We start from the raw sequence: 6,570 nt of genomic DNA on the forward strand, positions 1-6,570 counted from the left end.
CATAATTAATTTCGTATAAATTAACATGTGACAACTTCCTTTCCTTAGCTACCATTTTTCCTATAGTTTTTTGTTAATTTGAATAAATCAAAAGCTATGTGAAAAATTATATCTGAGGAAAGAATGTTGTCTGCATGTTTATTTCTTTGGCATAATTCATTTCGTATAAATTAACGTGTGACAACGTCCTTTCTTTAGCTATCATTTTTCATATGACCATTTATTCATTTGAAAAAATAGAAAGCTATGGGATAAATTATATCTCAGGAAAGGATGTTGTCTGCTCGTTCATTTCTTCGCCAAAATTAATTTCGTATTAATTAACATGTGACAACTTCCTTTCCTTAGCTACCATTTTTCCTATAGTTTTTTGTTAATTTGAATAAATAAAAAGCTATGTGAAAAATTATATCTGAGGAAAGAATGTTGTCTGCATGTTTATTTCTTTGGCAAAATTAATTTCGTATAAAATCACATGTGACAACTTCCTTTCCTTAGCTACCATTTTCCCTTTAGCTTTTTATTAATTTGAATAAAGAAAAAGCTATGGAAAAAATCATAGCTGAGGAAAGAATGTTGTCTGCATGTTTATTTCTTTGGCATAATTGATTTCGTATAAATCAACATGTAACAACTTCCTTTTCTTAGCTACCGATTTTCCTATAGCTTTTTATTTACTTAAATAGATAAAGAGCTATGGGAAAAATATTAGCTAAGGAAAGGATGTTGCCTGCATGTTTATTCCTTTGGCATAATCAATTTCGTATTAATTAACATGTGACAACTTCCTTTCCTTAGCTATCATTTTTCCTATGACCATTCATTAATTCAAATAAATAGAAAGCTATGGAATAAATTATATCTAAGGAAAGGATGTTGTCTGCATGTTTATTTCTTTGGCAAAATTAATTTCGTATAAATTAACATGTGACAACTTCTTTTCCTGAGCTACCATTTTTCCTATAGTTTTTTGTTAATTTGAATAAATAAAAAGCTATGGGAAAAATTATAGCTGAGGAAAGAATGTTGTCTGCATGTTTTTTTCTTTGGCAAAATTAATTTCGTATAAATTGACATATGACAACTTCCTTTTCTTAGTTACCATTTTTCCTATAGTTTTTTGTTAATTTGAATAAATAGAAAGCTATGGGATAAATTATATCTAAGGAAAGGATGTTGTCTGCATGTTTATTTCTTTGGCAAAAGTAATTTCGTATAAATTAACATGTGACAACTTCCTTTCCTGAGCTACCATTTTTCCTTTAGCTTTTTATTTATTTAAATAAATAAAAAGCTATGGAAAAAATTATAGCTGAGGAAAGAATGTTGTCTGCATGTTTGCTTCCTTAGCAAAATTATCTTCGTATAAATTAACATGTGACAACTTCTTTTTCTTAGCTACGAGTTTTCTTATGACCATTTATTAATTCAAATAAATAGAAAGCTATGGGAAAAATTATAGCTAAGGAAAGGATGTTGTCTGCATGTTTATTTCTTTGCCAAAATTCATTTCGTGTAAATTAACATCTGACAACTTCCTTTTCTTAGCTACCATTTTTTTTATGACCATTTATTAATTTAAATAAATAAAAAGCTATGGGAGAAATTATAGCTGAGGAAAGGATGTTGTCTGCATGTTTATCCTTTGGCAAAATTAATTTCGTATAAAATCACATGTGAGAACTTTCTTTCCTTAGCTACTATTTTTCCTATATTTTTTTGTTAATTTGAATAAATAGAAAGCTATAGGATAAATTATATCTAAGGAAAAGAATGTTGTCTGCATGTTTATTTCTTTGGCAAAATTAATTTCGTATAAATTAACATGTGACAACTTCCTTTCCTTAGCTACCATTTTTCCTATAGTTTTTTGTTAATTTGAATAAATAAAAAGCTATGGAAAAAATTATAGCTGAGAAAGGATGTTGTCTGCATGTTTGCTTTTTTAGCAAAATTAATTTCGTATAAATTAACATGTGACAACTTCCTTTCCTTAGCTCCTATTTTTCCTATAGCTTTTTATTAATTTGAATAAATGAAAAGCTATGGGAAAAATTATATCTAAGGAAAGAATGTTGTCTGCATGTTTGCTTCTTTAGCAAAATTATCTTCATATAAATTAACATGTGACAACTTCCTTTTCTTAGCTACCATTTTTCGTATGACTATTCATTAATTTAATGAATAGAAAGCTATGGGAAAAATTATAGCTGAGGAAAGAATGTTGTCTGCATGTTTATTTCTTCGCCAAAATTAATTTCGTATAAATTAACATGTGACAACTTCCTTTTCTGAGCTACCATTTTTCCTATAGTTTTTTGTTAATTTGAATAAATAGAAAGCTATGGGAAAATTTATAGCTAAGGAAAGGATGTTGTCTGCATGTTTATTTCTTTGGCATAATTAATTTCGTATAAATTAACATGTGACAACTTCCTTTTCTTAGCTACCATTTTTCTTATGACCATTCATTAATTTAAATAAATAGAAAGCTATGGGAAAAATTATAGCTAAGGAAACGATGTTGTCTGCATGTTCATTTCTTTAGCATAATTAATTTCGTATGAATTAACATGTGACAACTTCCTTTCTATAGCTACAATTTTTCCTATAGTTTTTCAATAATTTGAATAAATAAAAAGCTATGGGAAAAATTATAGCTCAGGAAAAGATGTTGCCTGCATGTTTATTTCTTCGGCGAAATCAATTTCGTATAAATTTACATGTGATAACTTCCTTTTCTTAGCTACCATTTTTCTATGACCATCTATTAATTTAAATAAATAGAAAGCTATGAGAAAAATTATATGTCAGGAAAAGATGTTGCCTGAATGTTTATTTCTTCGGCAAAATTAATTTCGTATAAATTAACATGTGACAACTTCCTTTCCTTAGCTACCGATTTTCCTATAGTTTTTTGTTAATTTGAATAAATAAAAAGCTATGAGAAAAATTATATCTAAGAGAAGAATTTTGTCTCCATGTTTATTTCTTTGGCATAATTAATTTCGTATAAATTAACATGTGACAACTTCCTTTCCTTAGCTACCATTTTTCCTATGACAATTCATCAATTTAAATAAATAGAAAGCTATGGGATAAATTATATCTAAGGAAAGGATGTTGTCTGCATGTTTATTTCTTTGCCAAAATTAATTTCGTATAAATTAACATGTGACATCCTCTTTCTTAGCTACCATTTTTCTTATGACCATTTATTAATTTAAATAAATAGAAAGCTATGGGAAAAATTATAGCTAAGGAAAGGATGTTATTGTCGCATGTTTATTTCTTTGCCAAAATTCATTTCGTATATTAATATATAACCCCTTCCTTAGCTACCATTTTCCCTTTAGCTTTTTATTTATTTAAATAAATAAAAAGCTATGGAAAAAATTATAGCTGAGGAAAGGATGTTGTCTGCATGTTTATTTCTTTGGCATAATTAATTTCGTATAAATTAACATGTGACAACTTCCTTTTCTTAGCTACCATTTTTCCTATGACCATTTATTAATTTAAATAAATAGAAAGCTATGGGATAAATTATATCGAAGGAAAGGATGTTGTCTGCATGTTTATTTCTTTGCCAAAATTAATTTCGTATAAATTAACATGTGACAACTTCCTTTTCTTAGCTACCATTTTTCCTATGACAATTCATCAATTTAAATAAATAGAAAGCTATGGGATAAATTATATCTAAGGAAAGGATGTTGTCTGCATGTTTATTTCTTTGGCAAAATTAATTTCGTATAAATTAACATGTGACAACTTCCTTTCCTTAGCTACCATTTTTCCTATGACCATTCATTAATTCAAATAAATAGAAAGCAATGGGAAAAATTATAGCTGAGGAAAGAATGTTGTCTGCATGTTTATTTCTTTGGCCCAATTAATTTCGTATAAATTAACATGTGACAACTTCCTTTTCTTAGCTACCATTTTTCTTATGACCATTTATTAATTTAAATAAATAGAAAGCTATGGGATAAATTATATCTAAGGAAAGGATGTTGTCTGCATGTTTATTCCTTTGGCAAAATTAATTTCGTATAAATTAACATGTGACAACTTCTTTTCCTGAGCTACCATTTTTCCTATAGTTTTTTGTTATTTTGAATAAATAAAAAGCTATGGGAAAAATTATAGCTGAGGAAAGAATGTTGTCTGCATGTTTATTTCTTTGGCAAAATTAATTTCGTATAAATTAACTAGTGACAACTTCTTTTCTATAGCTACCATTTTTCCTATAGTTTTTTGTTAATTTGAATAAATAAAAAGCTATGGGATAAATTATATCTAAGGAAAGGATGTTGTCTGCATGTTTATTTCTTTGGCAAATTAATTTCGTATGAATTAACATGTGACAACTTCCTTTTCTTAGCTACCATTTTTCCTATGACAATTCATCAATTTAAATAAATAGAAAGCTATGGGATAAATTATATCTCAGGAAAGGATGTTGTCTGCATGTTTATTTCTTTGCCAAAATTAATTTCGTATAATCTAACATGTGACAACTTCCTTTTCTTAGCTACCATTTTTCTTATGACCATTTATTAATTTAAATAAATAGAAAGCTATGGGAAAATTTATAGCTAAGGAAAGGATGTTGTCTGCATGTTTATTTCTTTGCCAAAATTTTCTTGTATATTAACATGTGACAACTTCTTTCCTTATTACTATTTTTCTTATAGCTTTTATTTATTTAAATAAATAAAAAGCTATGGAATAAATTATAGCTGAGGAAAGAATGTTGTCTGCATGTTTATTTCCTTAATTATTATCTGTATAAATTAATGTGACAACTTCCTTTCTTACCATTTTTCCTATGACCATTTATTAATTTAAATAAATAGAAAGCTATGGGAAAAATTATAGCTATGAGGATGTTATTCGTATGTTATTTCTTTGCCAAAATTAATTTCGTGTAAATTAACATCTGACAACTTCTTAGCTACCATTTTTTTTATGACCATTTATTAATTTAAATAAATAAAAAGCTATGGGAGAAATATAGTTTAAAAGGATGTTGCCTGCATGTTTATTCCTTTGGCAAAAATAATTTCGTATAAATTAACATGTGACAACTTTTTTTCCTTAGCTACCATTTTTCCTATAGTTTTTCGTTAATTTAAATAAATAGAAAGCTATGGGAAAAATTATAGCTGAGGAAAGAATGTTGTCTGCATGTTTATTTCTTTGGCCCAATTAATTTCGTATAAATTAACATGTGACAACTTCCTTTTCTTAGCTACCATTTTTCCTATAGTTTTTTGTTAATTTGAATAAATAAAAAGCTATGGGAAAAATTATAGCTGAGAAAGAATGTTGTCTGCATGTTTATTTCTTTGGAATAATTAATTTCCTATGAATTAACATGTGAGAACTTCCTTTCCTTAGCTACCATTTTTCCTATAGTTTTTTGTTAATTTGAATAAATAGAAAGCTATGGGATAAATTATATCTAAGGAAAGAATGTTGTCTGCATGTTTGCTTCTTTAGCAAAATTATCTTCATATAAATTAACATGTGACAACTTCCTTTTCTTAGCTACCATTTTTTGTATGACTATTCATTAATTTCAATGAATAGAAAGCTATGGGAAAAATTATAGCTGAGGAAAGAATGTTGTCTGCATATTTATTTCTTCGCCAAAATTAATTTCGTATAAATTAACATGTGACAACTTCCTTTCCTGAGCTACCATTTTTCCTATAGTTTTTTGTTAATTTGAATAAATAAAAAGCTATGGGAAAAATTATAGCTGAGAAAAGAATGTTGTCTGCATGTTTATTTCTTTGCAAAAATTCATTTCGTATAAATTAACATGTGACAACTTCCTTTTCTTAGCTACCATTTTTCTTATGACCATTTATTAATTCAAATAAATAGAAAGCTATGGGAAAAATTATAGCTAAGGAAAGGATGTTGTCTGCATGTTTATTTCTTTGGCAAAATTAATTTCGTATAAATTAACATGTGACAACTTCCTTTCCTTAGCTACCATTTTTCCTATAGTTTTTTGTTAATTTGAATAAATAAAAAGCTATGTGAAAAATTATATCTGAGGAAAGAATGTTGTCTGCATGTTTATTTCTTTGGCAAAATTAATTTCGTATAAAATCACATAGATAACTTCTTTCTTAGCTACCATTTTTTAGTTTTATTAATTTAAATAAATAAAAAGCTATGGAAAAAATTATAGCTGAGGAAAGGATGTTGTCTGCATGTTTGCTTCTTTAGCAAAATTATCTTCGTATAAATTAACATGTGACAACTTCCTTTTCTTAGCTACCATTTTTCTTATGACCATTTATTAATTCAAATAAATAGAAAGCTATGGGAAAAATTATAGCTAAGGAAAGGATGTTGTCTGCATGTTTATTTCTTTGGCATAATTAATTTCGTATAAATTAACATGTGACAACTTCCTTTCCTTAGCTACCATTTTTCGTATGACCATTCATTAATTTGAAGTAATAGAAAGCTATGGGAAAAATTATAGGTCAGGAAAAGATGTTGCCTGCATGTTTATTTCTTTGGCAAAAATAATTTCGTATAAAA

The sequence above is a fragment of the Aphidius gifuensis genome, linkage group LG6 (genome assembly GCF_014905175.1).
Source record: "Aphidius gifuensis isolate YNYX2018 linkage group LG6, ASM1490517v1, whole genome shotgun sequence".
Classification (NCBI taxonomy): Eukaryota; Metazoa; Arthropoda; class Insecta; order Hymenoptera; family Braconidae; genus Aphidius; species Aphidius gifuensis.